The sequence below is a fragment of the Miscanthus floridulus genome, chromosome 3 (genome assembly GCF_019320115.1).
Source record: "Miscanthus floridulus cultivar M001 chromosome 3, ASM1932011v1, whole genome shotgun sequence".
In the NCBI taxonomy this organism is placed as follows: domain Eukaryota; kingdom Viridiplantae; phylum Streptophyta; class Magnoliopsida; order Poales; family Poaceae; genus Miscanthus; species Miscanthus floridulus.
The window spans coordinates 95,605,430-95,626,931 of NC_089582.1; the positions used below are offsets into that span (position 1 = coordinate 95,605,430).

Sequence of the window (21,502 nt, forward strand, 5' to 3'; positions counted from 1 at the left end):
TGCCTCTGGTACAGACATCCTCAGAAAAGGCCATCACGTTCCTCGACCAGGTCATCCACCATTTCGGCATACCCAACAGCATCATCACTGATCTGGGTACTCAGTTCACCGGGAACGCTTTTTGGGACTTCTGCGATGAAAGCAGCATAGTAGTAAAATACATCTTGGTGGCGCACCCTAGAGCTAATGGACAAGTCAAGCGGGCAAATGGCATGATTTTGGACGCATTGAAGAAGAGGATGTACAGAGAAAATGACAAAGCTCCCAGAAGATGGCTCAAAGAGTTACCAGTCGTGGTCTGGGGCCTCAGAACTCAGCCCAGTCGTAACACCGATGTCTCACCATACTTTATGGTTTACGGCGCTGAGGCAGTCCTCCCAGCAGATATAGCTTTCAGATCAGCATGGGTAGAGAACTTCAACGAAGGCAGGGTCAATGAAGTACGGGAGCTAGAAGTGAATAGTGCAGAAGAGAAGCGGCTCGATTCTTGTGTATGTACAGCCAAATACCTTGCTGTTTTGCGCAGGTACTACAACAAGAACGTTAAAGAGCGGTTCTTCGTGGTCAGGGACCTGGTCCTGAAGTGGAAGACGAACTAGGCTGGTGTCCATAAACTCGCAACCCCATGGGAGGGGCCCTTCATGATCAAGGAAGTCACACGACCAACGTCTTATAGGTTAGCTCACCTAGACGGTACGGACGTACCAAACTCGTGGCACATCGACAAGCTTAGACGTTTCTATGCTTAACCACTGAGATATGTACTCCTTTTGTACTTTCGATTTACTTCAATAAAGCTATTATGATTTCTTCGACCACTCTAATGCGTCTCTTCAAATTTTATGGTTACTCTAACTTAGCCAGTAAAGGCCGACCACCATTCCTTCTATGGTTTTTGGAGCAGGCCCTGTCTTCGATTCCTCCCAACGCGTGCATGGGATCCGCTCTCTACATTACGGGTGATCGGCAGGTCCCCCCTGGTTTGACTTGTCCGTGTCTACATGTGCACAAGTCACACACCTCACACTCCGACCACATGGCAAACTAGGGCCGCACAAACTTTTCGGGATGACATGTCGAGCAAAATGGTACAACTAAATAGAACGTTAACATGTTCTAACTTAGTTACACCAAAATGAGTTTCAAGCTTAAATACATTTTATACAAAGCAAACAAGTTTATGATGATATATAGTTACATTATTACAAGCTTGCCTGAAGAGGCCCAAGTTTACAATAACACAACTATGTGCTTCTTCTATAGCTCTAAGCCTCTTACATTGGCTGGTCGGGGCGCACGGCACCTACTGCTCGCCGCTTTCGATATTCTACTCGAGTCTTGGGGACTCTTGTGCTGGTCGAGCTGAAGAGGATGGCCCCGCCAATGCCTGGCTGGTCGAGACTGCAGGCTTCGTTGGTTGGCTTGCAACTGATGGCGTTTCTAGCTGACTTGTCGATGGCATACCCTGTATAGGTGCTGTCCCACCTCCACACAGATTAATGTCGCCAATTATCTTTGATGAAAGGTCTAGCTAGGCCATCCCAAGCTCCTCAGCCTTGTCTGGGTCTACCTCTTTTGGGTACCTAGCCTCCAGGCGCTTGAGATCGATCAGGGGGTAGTGGGCACGCACCATGCTTAGCACATGTGCACCCATGTACTCACCCGCCTCCTTCACGAACTCTTGGAACCATTCCCATGCCTTTCGGCATCTCTCGACCATTCCGGGCTATGGCATCCTTGGCACTTCCTCTGTGAGCACCGGGTCGATAAGGTCGAGGACGGGTAAAATGCCAGTTGCCACCTCCTGGCACCGGTTCTTCCATGTATCCCGATCCTCGGTGGTCTCTAGGCATCGTGCCTTCCAGCCATCACGATCTTTCATCATAGCCTCTAGGTGTTTCTTGGCATTTACTTTTAAAACTGCAAAACATACAAAACATCAAAATGTAATGGCACGACAAGATAAGGCAGGCAATAGAATGAGCAAGGTGGTCTGGAACACTTACTTTTTAGTTCCTCCTTCATCTTAGTTGTGCGGTCCCGGAGTTGAGACTGGTCACGCGCCAGTTTTTCGTTGTCCTCCTTCAGGCGACCACACTCTGCGGTCACACGGCAATTCTCCTCTTGGAGGCGGGTTACTTCGGCTTCTAAGCCTACACTACAGCTGTCACTACCAATAATGCAACAACACGTGTCATGCACTTGCTGTGATAAAATGACAACTTACTTGTTTTTTCCTACTCTTTGTTACTGAGCTGGACGACTAGGTTCTGGTTTTTTGCATCTTGTTCTATCCTCTCCTGGTCGGTGGCTTCAAGTTGGCGGCGCAAGCGTTCCACCTCGGCCGCCAGTTCTCTATTATTTGTCGTGATTCCCTCAATCTAGTCGAAGCACCTCTTTCGGTACTTTGCGGTCTTCATCAAGTCCTGCACATAAACAAGCTAAGTCAGACAGTTCGACTAAATAGAAGGATCAAGTGGTCAAGCCAAACATACCTAGACTTCTATCACCAGACGTTTTGCCGCTCGTTCAACTTTTAGGGTCTCTTCGACCTCTGGGATTTCCTCATGCATAACCCACTTGTCGTTCCACTAGCGCAACACATATACATGTTGTCGTTTGTCTTAGGGATGGCCCAGGATCTCTTCTACTTTGTCCTCTTCGGCATCTTGTTTAGGAGGCGGCGCTGGTCTAGAGTTTGTAGGCTCTGCGACCACTATGGCTTTCCCACGAGCTGCGGCATCGGCAAGCGTGCTCTGTGCCACCTCCGGCTGCTGCTCCTTGGCTTGGTCTAGTCCCCTTGGCGCCAAAGTATCCCCCTCAGCAGGGTTAATGCTCAGAGCACTTGTCCTTGGCTCGGCTCTCTTCTCGACTAGCTGCTCGGGGACTGTCGTCTGGCCGCTCGTCTGTTGAGGTTCCGGTGGATTTTCTTCAACAGGTTTCTCCATAGCTGGCTGCTGGGTAGTTTTTTCCACCATTGCTGGCGAAGTCATGCCACACCCGACTAGCTGGTCGGGATTTTCGGTGGATGCCGACCTAATATATCAGAGATAAGTTCAGAAGACAATAGTATTCAATACAAATTGTAAGCTTACATCAAGGTTACAAATACTTACAGCTTGGAAGCACGGAATGACGTGGCGAAGGAGCGTCTCTTCGACCACGCTTGCTCCACGTGCTCCACGGGTTCCACCGGGTCTTTTCCCATGACCAGTACCGGCGCTGGGGTTTGGTGCTCGACCCCTTCTCCGCTTGTCCTCTATGTTGCAGTGGTCGGTGATGTGATCCCTGCTGGCACAGAGGAGCCACCCTGCTCCATCGACTCCATTTGTCTCCTCCTCTTTCGAGGGACGAGTCAGAAGATGTCCGCATCCTCTATTTCATCGTCTAAAAGAGGGAAGATGGCCTGATGACATTTGTTGGCCGCTGGCTGCTTGCCAGCAGCCCTGGCCGTTGCCTCTTCTCCAACCCCGAGTATGGCCTAGTCGACGTCTTCGGCCCTAGCACTGGTCTAGGCGGTTGGGCCAGCAACTTGCAGCCAATCCACACAAGGGGGTGGAGACACGAACACTGCTGCCCTATCACGACCATTACTCTGGGAAATATAAAGACGACAACACAGTCAATTTTTTGTTCCAACATAACTCTACAGCTACAAGGAAGCATAATTTACCTTTGGGGGAGGTCGGGCCAGCTTGAAGGCGTGCTCGATGTCGCTTAACCTGATGTAATTGGGATCGGCTAGGTTGAATAGCTCCCCAATCCTGGCCTTGACTTCGATCTTGTCGAGCGCCTCTTTTCTGGTCCTCGTTGGATCTGCGCTCCCCTGGTATTCGTAGCCAGGATATACCCTCTTCTGGCAGGGCTGGATCCTTTGGCTGATGAAGTTCCCGACCATGCTTGGACCATCTAGCTTCCCCCACAAGATCATCCCGAGCAGTTCTGCGATCTGTTCCAAGTGCTCGGGCTTCTCCGACCAGCTGTTCTTCTTCTCTGGAATCAACCCCACGTCGCACAGGGTGATCGTGTTCGGCTCTTCATGGATGTAGAACCACTTCTTGTAACATTCGTCCAGTGATGTGTTCCAAGGGCAGTGCAAGTACTAGGCCTTCATCCTGTCACACAGATTGAGGTATACGCCTCTGGCTATCTTTGAGCCACCGCTCCCTTTCTTTCGTAGACAAAATAGATGGTGAAAGAGGTCGAAATGGGGCTGGAAGCCACCATAGGCTTCACAAAGATGGATGAAGGTGGAGACAAGAAGAATCGAGTTGGGATGTAGATTGCAAATCCCAATCTCGTAGTACAAACAGAGCCCCTGAAGGAAAGGGTGCACTGGAACCCCAAAACCCCGCTTGAAGAAATCCTCGAAAACCATAATCTCACCTAGTTGTGGATCAGGGTAGCTTTCTCCTTCTGGCGCGCGCCATCCCACGAGTGCTTTGTTGTGGAGCACTCCCATGGCGACAAGGTCTTCGATGGTCTGCTCGTTGCTCCTTGACTTCAACCACTCCTTCGCCATGACTTCGGCTTTCTTCTAGGCGTCTTTCTTCGCCATTAATCCGTCCTTGCTAAAGGGGTGGATGCGGTGGAGGGGTGATTGGCGATGATTTTGGAGGAATAGGGTTCGGCAATAGGAAGAAGAAGGCTATGGCGGCGAATGATAATGGGGATCGGTAAAAAGTAACTTACCAGTTCTATATTATAAATAACCAAGAGCTCTATCATTTCATCCGCCCGAGATTCTTGGGAGACGTGTGCACGCGCCGTAGATGGTTGTTTTCACAACCTCGAGATCTACGCCAATAAACGCGCCCCTTTGTTACCAGTGTACGCGCCTCTTCGATGATAGTGTGAGAGGGCCCACACTGACGCACCTCCTTACAAGTGCCAAGCGACTGTTTGCCATTAAGAGCAAGAAGACAGTGTGATGTGCTATACCCATCTACTTTTTTGACTAGACGTGTCAGATTGGACTTGACAGAGTAAGGAAATAAATAAATACACCAAATAATAGTACAAGAGGCGTTCATTTTTTCGCTGCATGTCCTGTGCTCAAGGATGGACCAGACCACGGTCATGCTCGAGGACTGCCCCGACCACTACAACGCTCGGGGACTGACCAGACCACGGTCGTGCTCGAGGACTGCCTCGACCACTACAACGCTCGAGGACTGCCCAGACCACTGCCATGCTCGGGGACTACTCCGACCACTGCCGTGCTTGGGGACTGCCCCGACCACTGCTCGGAGATCGCTCTCCTCGGCTACATATGATTTGTACTCACATATAGTTGAGAGACATTTATTTAGATCTTACTACAAGGCTCATACTTTGCCTTCTAGTAAGCTCGGGGACTACATCGGTACGATGCACCTGCCGGTGCATCTCGTGTCGCCTGCACGACGATTGGATTCTTAACTTCAGTGGAAATTATTTTTTAGACCCTGGCACCACGTGCCTGCATCACCTATTACCAGGCTCGGGGACTAAGTGGGAACACTTCACCTTGCAGTGAATGTGTTTATTTAATCGATCCCTATGCTTTGACTGATTGTAAGGATTACTATCGTGCTCGGGAACTGTCCCGACCACTGCTCGGAGATCGTTCTCCTCGGCTACATGCGATTTGTACTCACATACAGTTGAGAGACATTTATTTAGACCTTACTACAAGGCTCATACTTCGCCTTCCAGCAAGCCCAGGGACTACATCGGTACGATGCACCTGCCGGTGCATCTCGTATTGCCTGTACGAAATTGGGTTCTCAACTTAACTGGGAATTCTTTTTAGACCCTGGCACCACGTGCCTATATCACCTACTACCAGGCTCGGGGACTAAGTGGACACACTTCACCATGCGGTGAATGTTGTTTTTCGACCCCTACGCCTCTGATGATCAAGGATGCTACGCTTTAAGATTCACTTACATTTCTTTTCAGAAATACAAGTGGGCACACTTCACAGGATGGAAATCTTTTTCTTTTTTCTTAAGAGCACCATACATTCTTTGGACAACCTACTTCTTCAGCGACAACGGTGGTTAGAGACGTCAAGGACTCAAGCCTTACTTGTCGGAGAAGGTTAAAATGGCATGTCGCAGCATAATACATGGTGCTCGGGGACTAGCTGTGGGGGTATTAACCCCTATATCCTTACGACTAGGCTTGGGCCGGCCCGGATCTATGGGTCCGGTCCACCAAAAGACGACATGCAGCTCGGACAACCTGTTCGGAGTCCCACGTAAGGAGTCATGGCAGATTTGGCGATCAAGCAAGATCCTGGTCGGTTAGAATAGGAATCCTTATCCGGCCACATATGGCAATTGTAACTGGCTAGGATTAGTTTCCAGATCTATAACCCTGCCCCCCGAACTATATAAGGCGGGCAGGGGACCCCTCTAAAAAACATCTCTCATTGACATACAGCAATACAATCAAACGCAGGACGTAGGTATTACGCCTTCTTGGCGGCCGAACCTGGATAAAACCTCGTGTCTGTCTTGCGTCACCGTCTTGTTTGTGGCTTGCGCATCTATCTACCGACAATCTACTATATTGGGCATACCCCTAGGTAGACTGCCGACCATATTTCGTCGACAGTACCCACAAGACAAGACATGGGCCATACCATCAAAGGTGGCCTAGCCCATAAGATCAAGGCATGCACTGCAAGGCTACAAGAAGATGTGATTTATTGTATAATACCAAATAGGATATTTTCCCTGTAACCCTACCCCTCCAAACTATATAAGGAGAGGCAGGGGTCCTCTAGACGAGATATATTGAATCTGATATTCAATACAATCCACCAAAGACATAGGACGTAGGGTATTATGTCGATCAGATGGCCGGAACCTGTCTAAATCGCTTGCCTCTACGCTTGTGTTGCCATCCGGCTCCTATTACGCGTATCTCCACCGATTCATCTACTACCATGGGCATACCCCTCGGTAGACTGCCGACCAGATTTTGTCGACGGAGAAGGAGGGAGAGGCCAAGAACCCAATGACAGCTACAAGCGTTCCATGATGTGCTGTTAGATTGTGAGCTAGTAGATAGGGGGTACACTGGTGACCTCTTCACTTGGCGCAGAGGGAATATTCGGGAATGACTAGATAGGGCTGTTGCGAACTCCCTATGGTCAGACCTGCACTCTTATGCAACCTTAATTAACAGTGAGATGACACGGTCTGATCACTGGCCAATTATGATGGACTTGTCTTATATCTGATCGTCATGGAGGAAGGGATAGAAAGAAACGGTTTGAAGCTCGATGGCTATAAGAAGATATCGTTGAGGAAATGATAAGAGCAGCATGGGCTAGAGCCTCAGCTAGAGGCGAGGGGACATCGTTCGGAGATAAAGGTGAGGGAGGTTCATGAAGATTTGCACAAATGGGATAAAGAAGTTTTGAAAAATCTAGTGAAATGTATGTCTGATCTTAAAAGGGACCTAGAGAGATTATAGAGGGGGCTGGTGACTGATGCAAACATGGCTTCCCAAAAAGAAATCATGGTTCACTTGGAACTTATGTTAGAGCAGGAGGAAATTTATTGGACCCAGCGAGCAAGAGCTAATTGGCTGAGAAGTGGCGACCATAACACCAGTTTCTTTCATAATTATGCCATATTACTAAGGAAGATCAGGAATAGAGCATGACTTCCTTTGTAACTAGATCCTACTTGACCTATATTCGGGGAGTGGACTACAAAGGACTCAATAGAGTGTCACACTCACGATCTACCATATGGCCTGGAATATAGGGTGTATACATAGGTAAACAACGTATAAGCACCATGCTTACACAATGTCGACCACTCACCCCATGTACTTTAGAGTGAGCACTATACAAACTTATGCTTGAACATAAAGACAATCTAGCTATACTAAGCATATAATCAAAGTAAGCTATGGACATGATAACTAGGAACATGAATAATATTAAGAATAATGTCATCACAAATGTTGCAAACATATAGAATATGAAAGATACAAGAGCGGATACAAGGAGCTATACCAAGCCATGCTCTTGACAAGATCAGGAATCCAAGTGAAGCTTGCCTCCCTCTAAATCTAACCTAACAAGCTATGTCCTAAATATGGTGGAGCTCTGAGGTTCTTCTCTTCTGATTAGGGTTTTATCTCTTGAATGAATGAGGATTCTCGCTTGGGGGTGGTAGGGGCTAGTATATATAGGTGGAACCATCAATCTTGAGCCCTTGGATCAAACCGACTTAAAAGAACGGCGTAGATGCAATTCTTAAGGTAGTGGAGAACTGATGTCACAAAGTGAGGTTGACATGTGGGCCCCCTAGGCCAGCCTATAGGTGGGGCCGGCCTGCTTCAGTGGTTTGCCTTCTGGTGTCTTCTAGAGTCTTCTGGTGTAAGTTTCGTCATAGATAAGTGCGATTAATTCTGATGTTTGGTTCCACCTTGACGGTTTTCTAGATAAACCCTGCTGAAAACATAGATTCACCAAAACTCATGGAATTTATTAGTTTAAACCCATAAACCTATGTTGGTGATCATATTCATGCATTTATTCAAGTTATATTGATGGTTTATGATGGTTGTTAACTACCATCAATACACGTCCTAGCAACAATCTGGTTACATTAGTGGAGGAGCTTATTAATGCAGTGACTAAGGCATGGGATGAAGAATTATTAAACGACCTATTCTGGCATGTGGATATCCACTGAATCCTACAAATCCTGCTCAGGTCAGGTACGGAGGATGTAGTAGCGTGACACTACAATAGGAATGGTTTCTTTGTTCGTTCAGCTTACCACTATCAATGGATCCACAAATTTGGTGCAAACAGGGTGAATGAACAAGCTAGTGTAGTCAGAGAAGAGGTGGTTTGGGCGAATTTGTGGAAGCTTAATCTCTTGGCTAAGATAAAAATCTTTGGTTGGCGAGTCCTGCATGGGTTGGTGCCATGTAGAGGCGTCCTTGCCAATAGGCATATAGTAAATTCTAGGACATGCCCAGCCTATAATGAAGCTTGTGAGGATATCAAGCACCTTATGTTCATGTGTAAGTGCGCATGTGAAATTTGGCAGACGATTGGAGTGTGGCAGGAGATTGAGAATGAGGTAGCAGTTAACCAGTCGGGCTCTATTGTTGTAGATAAACTGATCAACAGATTGAGACCTCTCGATTTTCTAAATCATTTGGGCTTGGCTAAATTGATCATAACAGGGTGTTGGTTCATATGGTGGGAGAGACGAAAGTTAGTGCATGGTGAAGTCATCCAATCCCAAGTGAGAGCTGCTTTATCCATTGCTACCTTCACAACAAATTATCAAAGAGCTTTGAAGAAGACTGACGCGTGCCAAGGATTGGAAAAAAACTCCAAAAGAAATTTTGTTACTGAATATTGATGCAAGCTACAAACCTAAAAGAGGTGAAGGAGGTAAAGGGGGTCTTGAGAGATGCAAATGGCATGTTTATAGGAGCAGCTTATATAATTACATTGAGCATGTGGTGGATGCTCCAACAGCCGAGGTTCACGCTCTCAGAGAGGGGTTGCTTCTAGCCCAACATATAGGATGTAGCCGTATCATCATCTAGTCGGACTGTTTGGAGGTGGTAGAGACAATGAAGCAAGGTGGATTCTCAGCAACATCTAGTGTGCCAATATATGACGAATGTAATATGCTTTGGCAGGATTTTTCTTCAATTTCTATTGAGCATTGTAATAGAGAATTAATAGAGTAGCGCAAAATCTAGCTAGTTTAGGTGTTCAGTCAAAGCATGCTTGTATTTGGGTCAATGAACCCCCTAGCTTTATTCTTGAAGCCCTGGTGAATGATGTAACCTTATTCAAAAATCAATAAAGAGCGTCAGGTGGCTTCGCTCAAAAAAGTGTGCACATTGGGGAATAGATAGATTAATCGGTCAGGCTAGCGCCTGGACGTCCAGACTGGCCTCGTGTTCGAATGCCCATGCCTATTGCACCTGCCCACACCCCCACGTAGGCATGCTACTATGGCCGCCTGCATGCTTGCGCTTGCTTCACATGGGGGTCACGCTGCTCCGTTTCCACACCTGTGCGTGCCCACACGGGGCGCGTCTCGATCTGCGCCCACACCATTTCCCGCACCTGCCGCTCGATCGCGCCCCCTCCACACCCACATGCATGCAGGCGAGCCCAGCAGCTGCGATCGATGGCTATGCAGATGGGTCCCACTACAACATGTGCAATACCAAATCTACTTTTGCTTTATTTAGATAAAACACTTGCAGCATACATCCAAAATAGTTGAAGAAAAACACGTGTGTAGCCATTGCAAAACATATGCAACATCTAGATGAAACACTTGCAACATATGTGTGAAACATATGCAACATCCGGATCAAACACTTGCAACATATGTGTGAAACATATGTAACACACAGAAAAAACACTTGCAACATATGTCTAAAACAGCTGAAACATTTGGAACAATACACTTATAACATACGTGTATAGCCATGGCAACATATGCAATATCCACATGAAACACTTGCAACATGCATATGAAACACTTGAGATACGCTTGCAACATGAGCTTTCAGCGCCACATCTTCTTGCTACATGGGCGAATCAAGGCTCGTTGACACAGAGCTCGACGTCAGCACGAAGCTTGATGCCATAGAGGTCGCCAGCGTGAAGCTCATCGGTGGCACAGAGCTCGCTGGCAACACATGGCTCGCCTGTGGCAGCGCATGCAGAGCTGAGCTTTGACGCGTAGATGTCGGTGGCATGGAGCTTGCCGGCAACACGGGGCTCTCCAGTGGTAGCGCGTGTGGTGCTGAGCGGTGGCGCGGAGCTTGCCGGCAGCGCACAGAGGGCAGGTGGGGTACAACCATGAGGCGTGGGGCGGGTGGCTGCGCAAGTTCGAGACGGGGAGGAGATGCACAAGCTCCATGACATCCTTCCTCTCCCTGTTGCTTTGAATTGAGAGATGGAGGAGAGAGAGAGGTGAGATGGAACCAGAGAGGATAAGTCTAAGTAGCCACCTAAGTACCTGACGGTTGTATCTGATATTTGTGTGGTGGGTACAATACGTGGACAACATGAGGCCCCATGGCGTCCGGCGTTTGGATGCGGACGGACGTCCGTGGTGGAGCATTACCGTAGATTAATTGCACAGGAAGTATCAAAATATAATATGCTTTTTGTGATTTTATAATATTTTGTCTGTCAAAATCTATTCCTCGGATCCCTAGGCCATCGCCATGAAATCCGTCAGATTTATGCCAGGATAGTGGAGTTGACATAGTATGTTCTATAGTTTATTCTATTTGGTTGTTGCTCCATCGATATCAATATAGTGAATCGAAGATTTTCTGGCTGAAAGACAAGAAAAAATTGATGACTCGACGAGGTAAGGACTATGGCGAGACAGCATATTGAGATTGTATGGCATAAAGTGTAACAAGGAAGGTGTGCCACAAAGATCAGAAGTCATTAGATGGTTATATATCACCACAAAAAATTTAATGTCCGGTTTTCATAACTCTTGTGCATGTGTGTAATTATTCACCCCGCGTACAAGGTCACTGTAGTTTCATTGTTTTTTTATAACCATGAAAAATCTAGTTGTAATGATGAATGAGTTCAATATTACTATTTTTCTGTACTTGTAGTATTTGTATTGGATTATTTATTTACCCTTTCCCTATATGTTTGATACAAAATGTTACATCTTGATTTATACGAGAAATGTAGTATAGCAGTTTTTAGGGGCTTAAGCATTTCTACCCCTGTTTTTAAGCGAAATGGTGATTTTGCCCTCTTTTTTTAACTTTGTGATTTTTCCCCTGCGATTTCAAAACGAAGGGAGAATTTACCCCTGATCTGTGAAGTCTCTCTAACGGTGTTAACTTTTAGAGAAAAGGACAACTTTGCCCATGCATTTTTACTCCTGTTTTATTTTGATATTAGGGGGTTTTACCCCTATTTTCAGATCAACAACAAGTTGACAGTTTTGATACGGTTTCTTTTTAGAAAAATTTGACAACGTTTCAACTAACAATCCATATAAATAGAATTTAATATCACACAACAAATTAATATCACACATATTGCATTAATGGTAACAATCCAGGTCCATATAACATGCAATATTAGATGCCAACGTACAGGGACATGTCAAACACCAACAGTCCAACATACAGGTCGATCTAAATGACATGTCAAACAAAAGTAGGAGTTCCTTAGGAAACTAGCAGTGAGCTATATATCAAGCATTCCTAACAAAGTAGCAAGCCTCCCAGAAGTTCCTTCTCTTCCCCTCCTTACTCTTCCCCTTCCCCTTCCCGAAGGACATGCACTTTATATGAAAAAAGAACAAAACTATGTCAGTAAAGTTAGATATGCTAAATATTTCTTCATTGTATCATTACAGCAGTTCCATTTAGCCATTCTCATACATCAGGATGTATTCTTTGTTTCCATGCAAACTCTTGAAATGAAGCTCTACCTGTAGTTATTTGGGAGTGGAAGGATGTTGGGCTATGCTAGGACAACATAACTATTGTAGAGTTGACATACAGCTATGAAGTTGCACAATTTAGTGAGAGCAATGTCATTACACTTACCATCACTAATGTGATCAGGTCGCATCAGGAGACTCAAAAAACTAAATTGCTATAATGTAACCATGGTCTCTGTAATGTTCAAGATGCTATTTGTATTATTCTCTGCTAATGATAACTTAGTTCAACTTTAAAATCATCATAATAACTCTAATCTCGTAGCTCAACTGCTAAACCTTTTTGTAGTAATTGTAAAAACATGGTAAGCTGGTGAATTCAAAGGAGGGCATGGCAAAGCCACACCGAGTTTTTCTAGTTTTCTAGTGCATTGAAGCCTGGCCAGGTCAAGGCATGAGCCGTGGGGAGAGGAGGAGGCGGAGGGCGACCCATGGGGAGAGGTTGGGGTGGAGGGCGAGGCCCCTAGCCATGCCACCACGGGCGCGAGCAGTGGGAACGGTCAGCGACAGACTCCTCCTAGCCTAGGGCGTGAGCTGGGGGGAGGGAAACAACAATGGGGAGGGGTAGCGCCACCGTTGGGAAGAGCTCGCCACCGAGAGCCACATCGCCCGCCCAAACCCTAGGTCAAGATGGTGCCTGACACGTGGAGGGGGGAGGGGAAGCGCTGCTGCCGGGAAGAGCTCACCGACGGGAGCCACGTCGCCCGCCCAAACCCTAGGTCATGATGGTGCCCGACACTACCAGGCTGGCGATAATTCCTGACAGCCACTGAAATTCATGACGGCTTTTATAAAACCGATAGGAATAAAGAGAACTCCTGTCAGTCCTAAAAAACTGACAGGAAACATCGATAGAATTCCTATCAATTTTATAAAACCCTTAGGAATTAGATGTGACCATCAAGAAAGCATTCTTGTTCCTGATGGTTAAAAGAAACCGATAGGAATCGTTTGGACGTCCAAAAGAGCGAAAAACACCCTACCCTCCTACCCTCTTCTCGCGCCCTGAGCGATGCTTGGCACCAAGAAATCCATCGCTGTTTTGTGGGTCCACCCAAAGGGTTGCAATAGCATATAAAAGAAAACCCCAAAACCCTAAGGCCCAATCCCTCCTCCCTCCGGCCACCGATACTCACCTAGGGCAACCCATGACCTACGTCCCGCGAGACCGTCCGCGGCTCTACACGGCATTCCCTTCCCCTATCCTGCATTGGTGCTCACCAGAATATTTAAAGAAGTGCCACCTTGCTCAAGAGTCGTGGGACCGGCCAGATTTTGCTCAAAATATTGGTGGGTCTCGACCATATGGTCAAACCAAGCAATATTTGGTAAGTTCTTATGCTGAGCTGATTTCTACATGTTGATGTGTTGCTGCTGTGTTATACAATTTTCTAATTAGATCTTTGTATTGTAGGCAAAGACTTATGGCCCAGAAGTTGGCACTGACATGAATACTTTTGCTCCATGAAGTCGGGTGTCAAAAATTGTGATAGCAATGAAAAGAGTGGTCCAATTCCAAGCCGAAAGGCCCAACAACATGTTGTCAGTTCTTCAAATATTTTTAAGTATCAAATGTCTTGCACCATGACATGAATGGTAAATTGATTGCCTTTTTTCATTAGGATGATTACTTTATAACTCTTGAGGCCGAGCACCCAGATGATTTTGTGTAGCACGAGAGTGAAGCACAGCTTGATCCTGGTGTGCTATACAAAAGTAGTGGGCGTGGCTTAGCTCATGGCTGTGTGCCAATAGCAAATGTTGCTATAAGGAAAAGTCACATGAAAGGAATTGCTAGGAGGACAGATACAACAAGTCAAGCCAATTCAAGGTCTTACCAATATCTTGTGAGAAGGAATGCACAATTGGAGCAAAATTCTCAGAGAGACTCTCACATTGGACTTATACTAAGAAAACATATGAAGGTATTTTATTGAATTTGAGATATATTGTATGGACTTAAACACTTGGTTGAAAATGTTATCTAATCGTCATGTGTTTTAGTTTCTATATGACAAGATGAACATGGAAGTACCAGCAGAAATTGGAGACATTTTGTAGGCAGCCAATGCAAATGCTTCTATGCCACCAATTGAGTAGGTCCACACCTTACCATGCATTTGTTTGATATTTTTTTGTATACATGATGCAACTGTGACCTTACCAATCATAGTACTCAACTGTTTAAAGGCCAAAATAAAGAACACCAACATCTAGTATTGTTGTTTGCTGCTAATGAGTTTCCAGCTTGCTGTTGTATGTCTTCATGTGGTGTGATCTGCTAGTTTGATATGTCTTGTTACATCTATTAATTTGCAGCAAATGAGTTTCTAGCTAGCTCTTGTATACATGGTGCAAATGTGTCCATTTGCTGCATGCAATTTTCTTATTTGAGCAGATTTGCGGTCTTATAATTGTTCAAATAGATAGCCAAATTATTTTAGGCTATTTAAATTCCATCTCCTTAAGGCCTTGAGTTGTGATGTGCTATCTTTAGTGTTAGAATCACTCACCATTGTAAGTTCATCTTCTTGCAGGGTACTGAGTCATCCCATGCTGGGAATGTCATGTCTGGTTGTCATGAGACCAATGGCATCAAAGACAATGAAGGCAACACTAACATGGAATGAGATGAAGGGTTAATGAAGGTCTCTTTTGTGCAGTGACACTTGACTGCAGCTTTTGTGAAGCTTTTGTGCAGTAACTGACTGCTGCTTTGAACTCTATATATGTGCTTCTGAACTCTATGTATGTGGGAGCTAGACTTGTTGTGTAGGTGGCATGCACCTTTGAACTCTATATATGTAGGAGCTGAACTTGTTGTGTAGTTGAATCAACTAGTATGAACATGAAATTGTGAACAAGTCTGCAGTGTATTGTATTTGTTGAACTTGTGAACAAGTCTGCAATAAAATATGCTATTAAATTCATCTCTGTGATGACTAATGCAATAAGTTAGCAATGCAATGGGCTATTAAATTTATCTCTGTAATGTCTAATGCATGTGTAGAAACTAAGTAGCTAATTCCTGACGATATGGCGATAGGAAATAATTATGAAATTCTGTTGGTGGTTCTTTCCTGATGGTTTTTCGACTAGAACAAACATTGAGTCCCTGTCGGTGGTCATTTTTCCCTGACAGCTGTACGACAGGAATCCAACGTAAATTCCTGTCGGTCTTGAATTCCTGACGGGAGTTCCTATCGGATGAACTGACAACGAATATCTTTGACTGGTCAACTTAGAACCGTCAGGAATATACCGATAGGAAAAGTTTCCTAACGGCTGACTGTTAGGAATTGTGGGTTTTTCCTATCGAGACGTTCCTGACGTTGTGTTCCTATCGGCTGGCCGACAGGAAACTTATTCCTAATAGTATTTGGCTCATTCCTGATGGTACTCAGCCATCAGGAATTCTCCTTAGCCTAGTAGTGAGACGTGTTTTTCTCCTCCCGTGTGCCAGTTCGAACCATTGAGGAACGAGGAGACTTCTGGGGTATTGTTGTCTTTCTTGCCTACGTTCCTTTTTTTCTTTTTTTTGCCATTTAATCCCACGAGTCCAAACGGTGTTACAAGTAGGGGCAAACGGCTGCTTCGTTTGACAAAAGCGAGGGTGAAATCACAAAGTTAAAAAAGAAGGGGCAAAATCACCATTGAACTTTCGAGTAGGGGAAAAACACCAAATTCCCCAATTTTTACTCCTGGAGAGTCAAAGAGATTATTTGTTTTTAATTCTTGTTATAGTAGTACATATGAAATCAAATAAAGTATTTTTTTTAATTTTTAATTTTGAATTTAGCTATTTACAAGCAAATATGCCCATGCATTCCATGAGAGCACACAGCTTATTGGTTGGTCACATAGACGAGTTGTGGCTTAGAGATTTATTCAATGATTGTGTCTTCTATCCTAATAGATCTTGGAATCAGACTTCGTATGTAACACCCTAATCCAAGTTTTGCAATAAATTTAAATTTTTCAAGGTTAATTAGCACTAAGATTTAATTTATTGGCAAAGGCAAAATATATTTTATAAATTAAGTTAGACATGACTTAGCGAATATAATGTTGTGTTGCATTCATGTCGGTTGCATTATTTTGGTTTGCAAAATTATTTTCCAAATGGGATTAAGTGTGACAAAGAGTTTGAAAACCTTTTTAGAACATTGCCAATGGCGCTCTCTCCCCACCCTGTAACACCCTAGGTGTTGGCCTTGCATAAATTGACTTGCATTGCATGAGCATGAGCATCAAGCATTCATATTTAAGCTTTTACATGTGAAACATTTGATTGAAACATTTGTAACATTGCTTGTTATTTCATGTTTCCATGTGTATATGCATATGATCATGAGTGAATACATGTAAATGGTTTATGTGAGTCACTAAAACATATTATCTACACTTAGGTTAACAAATGGAACATTGTTCATGAAGGTCACCTTTCATGATCAAGTACTTAAGTGATGTAATATGTGTTGAGCTAGATAGCCCTATGTGTGACCAATGCATGAAATGAGTGTGTGATCTTACAAATAGCTTAAACATGTTTAGAAGATCATGATAAACAACTTTGGTATTCATGGTTAGGGGTAATTTGGGGCACTAAGCCATAGTTTAGTGTATACCATCATTTGAATGTAGCATGTTTGACCAAGTTTGAACTATGTGCTAGAGACCTTGCATGGAGGTGGTCACTAAAACAAAGTTGTAGTATTTGGCAAGAGGAACAACTTTTACTTTTGGGTCATTGACTGGTTTAGCCCCTAACATTCTTGAATTAGGCTCACAAGAATCACCAAATCCTTGTTTTCAGCACTTAGCAATTTTTTCTAAGTTTTTAACCGTGACAGTTCTGACAACCCGACTTTGGGATGATATAACTCGAGTTTGGTTGAGATTCAAGGCTTGTGTTCTAAACAAGATTTGGAGCTGGTATGTAGGGCTATGACTTTGGTATAGTTTGTGTGCGCTAATTCATCACGGATTCGTAGATTGAGCTTCACAAAATCATGCTGTCAGGCGTTTGATCGGGCACTGACGAACTAAATCGCTCGTTCTTCGGTGGCCGACCGTCGCAGAGCTTGCACGCCGCATGGACGTGAGGATGGCCGCGCGTCGCCGATGCCCTGCCTAGTGCGGCCACGATGGGCCAGAGCGCACTACAACAAGCCATGCGCTCGCCCGCACTGCCCTGCGCTCCCATTTCATTTTTGGCTTCCTCCTTCACCCCAGCACAGCCACCGCAGCAGCTGCCAGTGCCATTGCTATCGCAACTGCTCCGCCGTGCTCGCCTGCGCTCACCGCTGCCCCATTCTCCAAAGGGCCACGCTCGTAGCTCCGCCTCACCCTTCTCCACCATTTCCACCTTGCAGTGCCCGCAATCATGCCTTAGGTAAGCCGCCATTCACATTGCGCCAACGTGGGTATGCCTTTGGTAGAGCTCCGCCATGGCCGCTGCCATGGTCGTGCTTCGTCGGAGCGCCTCCAGCCGCCTAAGTCGCCTAGATAGAGTCGCCTGGTCGTCGTGATGTTGTTGCGCGCTTCGTCAAGCTTCGCCGTGAAAGGTGACGGCTGACACACCGCAAAGCAGCGCCGCCATGCCGCCATGGCCGGCGACGAGCCCGCTCCGCCACACCTGCATGACCACCACCTAGACCATCCGATGTGGTTTGAGTAGTAGATCATGTTGGTGCCCTTGGCTTCGCCGAAAAGCCCACCGGCGACGAGCTATGGCCAACCCGCGTCGAAGCAGCGCCGCTGCCCTGCTTGTTTCACCGACGCGTGGGGCCGACTAACTAGTGGGTCCCCGTTGTCAGTGACTGTAGTACAGAAGTTAGTGCATTTATTTTCTGTTTTATGTGCATCTTTGAAAATAGATAAGTTGAGCTGTGTAGATTCAAAAATTGTGAACTAAAATTTCTAGTGTTCCTTAGGAAGTGTAGTATTTAGGAAAAATATGATATTAGCATTTATAGTAGAGTTTTTGGAGGATTTAAATTGAAACCTAAAATGTGTTTTTAAATATATGTAAATTGTTTATTTTATATCTAGAGTTCCTGTGCTCCAAAAATTATGAAATTTATGTGGTGAGCTGTTCTTGACAAGTATAGGCTCTGGTAAAAATTTGAGGGTCAGTGCATGTATGGATTTGTAGTTATAGATTTTCCTTTTATAATTAGGTAATCATTGTATGAATTTTTATAAATCATTTATGAATCCAATATTCATGAAATTTGTTGGAGGTTGTCCTAGTACCATATGGATGCTAAGAAAAATATAAAATCTGTTGCTTGACACTTTTCACTAGGGTTTTCTATTTATGCTATTTCAAGCCTTTCTGCCTTTTCATTTTTGCATAGGATGTTTTACTTGGTAAAATGGCATGAAACATTTACAGTAGTCTATTGGTAGCATTAGTAAGGCACTATAAATTTTTGAGAATTTATGATGCACATTTGGTATATGTTTACTATTTACCCTAATTATTTAATTAAAATAAGAAAGGCATTGAAATAATTAGATTGTGATTAAGCATGATGTTTTCTACGGTTCTTATGATGCATAGTAACTATTGAGGTCAATGGTAAAGTTTAGAAGCCATTGATTGTATACAAATGACTAATTATCGCTTTATCATTCGAATACAAGACTGCATGTATAGTTTTGATCGCATAGATGATTTCATATAGATAATGGTCTCTATTATAAAACTTGTTAATAAGAAAGTTGTAGATAAATTTATAAGCTTTCCAGAAAGTCCAAGATCACCACATTTGGACAAGCAGAACTCCAGTTATGAGTAAAACGAGTAGCTATTGTTTTGTAGTGTAATACATGAATTGCTGAAGTGTTTGATTGAGTAATTAAAAAGAGATATGCACATACTCAGTCAAATATGATACCCTTGTTATTACTTTAAAACCATGCTGTTAAGAATACTTACAAGAATACATTCTTCATATAGCATCATACTATACTTGTCGGCATGTATACATTCACAATATCTTATGTCATATTCATGCATCTAGGATCGACGGAAGAGATAACGTTGCTGGAGTTCGACGAAGGAGAAGAAGGGGACCAGCAGGAGATTCCTCAAACTGCAGCTTTCGAAGAAGAGGAGCAGAACCCAGAAGAGCTTCTAGAGTGCCCTGATCACCGCCCCACTTCCTTTCTGAAAGGCAAGCCCCGGAGCATTCTAAGTCACCTAGTATTTTACAAAATATTAGTTAAGTCCTTATGATTGATGCATTAGGTTATAAGAGTCTATTGGAACCACTTGATGCATATAAATTCCTTGTCCAGATATATACACCTTTAACCCTATGTAGGTCCAGGATCAAATATATGCTTAGCCATGCTTAGACCAGTAGAAGTCAGGTGATTTCCTGTCACCTATGAGATATAGGTGGATACCGAAGCATGGTTGGCTATATTTGCTATCGTGGAAAAGATCCATGGGGTGAAAGTAAATCAAGGCCAGGCGGAGTCTATGTGTAGGTTGACTCATGTGATTCTGTCTGTGTCGATTAAGGACCGTACCGTTGTTGGCGCTTCTGACAAGATTGAACGCATGCCTATCACTTAACTGGCCAGATAACTCATTCCGACCATAAAGCCAAGTAGCTCAACTCAGGACGGGCCCTGTTCTATTGTGCGCTCCTTGCAGGGAGCCAGACTAAGCCCAAGGGTAGGCTAGGCCTGAATGTCCTGGCATTTGGTGTCCCCGATTGTGCGGCGCGGTACGAGCCCACAAAATGTGTACCTGAGATTGTACCAAAGGTGACCTAAGGCGACTAATGATCTGGTCTGCCTAGGTTTGTGTTAGGAATAAATTCCTAGCTCATTGAAATCGATTCGAATCGCCATCCCTCCCGGATAGTGAGAAACTTGGCTAGTCCCAATATCGTATTAATTGTACTATGGAATATGATGGTTTGAATGAACATGGAATTACAATACCTGCTATGGTTACTAGTGTATGCTCTTAAAATGATATACCGCATGTTTGGCTCAGGATAGTTGCTAATTTAGAGATGGATAGTCATAATTAACATGATAAAAGAATTATAATTGTATAATAGAGTTAATTGCTTTTATGCAAAATGTTGTCAAGCTATATCCACTTATACAGCCTTGCATGATCCTTGGAGTCATTTTATTTCTGGTTTATGATGGGTAAGTCTAGCTGAGTACCTTCTTGTACTCATGGTTTATTTCCCATTGTTGCTGATGGCACTGTTTATCATGGTTATTGCAAGAGTTGCTTCTATCCCGCTGTGGATGAGGAGTAAGCCTTGGGCAGGCTTCTTTATTAATCCTTCTACATGCTTTTGTGGACTATGATTGTATGTTGGCACTGTATTAAACTATGTTGGAAACTTTACTTTCAAACTTAATTTGCTTCCGCTTTTATCCATTAAACTTGGTTTGTAATAACTTTGTTTCATACTCTGATGATGGAAATGTATCTGTGAACTTTATGTAATATGTGACATGTATGTTGAATCATGTACGATCTTGGTTGTTGTAAATCATTTATCGAGACCCATCATGGTACTCGACGGACTACCGGGTTTATATGGGTTCAAGTATGACAGTGCGACCGCTTGCGGGCTGCCATTGTACTTGTACTCTTATAAATTGGTCGGTTCTTCGACAGCTGGCATCAGAGCAAGATTCAACGTTAATTGTCACATGTGTATTTAAAACAATTTTTTTATTTTCTAAAACCTTTTCTAGCAACTGATAGCTATATAAATAGGTATTTGGACTCTAAAGTGTGCCAGTGATCACTTTCCTTATGCCCAAATTAAGGACTATTAGGTGGCTATTTAAGTACTAACATGGGGTTTTTACTTTCATCATCCATACGACATGCTATTGTATGGATGCCATTTATTTGAATGGTAATGTATGGATCAAATGCCTCTACGCCAAGGTAAGATGATGAGTGGCATGACCGCAAGATGTGAGCATGCGGTCGGGGAGAGTTAGCTTTGGTACGACTA

At 44.3% G+C, this 21,502-nt stretch overlaps 1 pseudogene; it reads left to right on the plus strand.

The window, feature by feature from the left end:
* LOC136544078 (uncharacterized) overlaps nucleotides 1-15,118 on the plus strand; it is a 28,819-nt pseudogene extending 13,701 nt beyond the window's left edge.
* The last annotated feature ends 6,384 nt before the right edge of the window (nucleotides 15,119-21,502 follow it).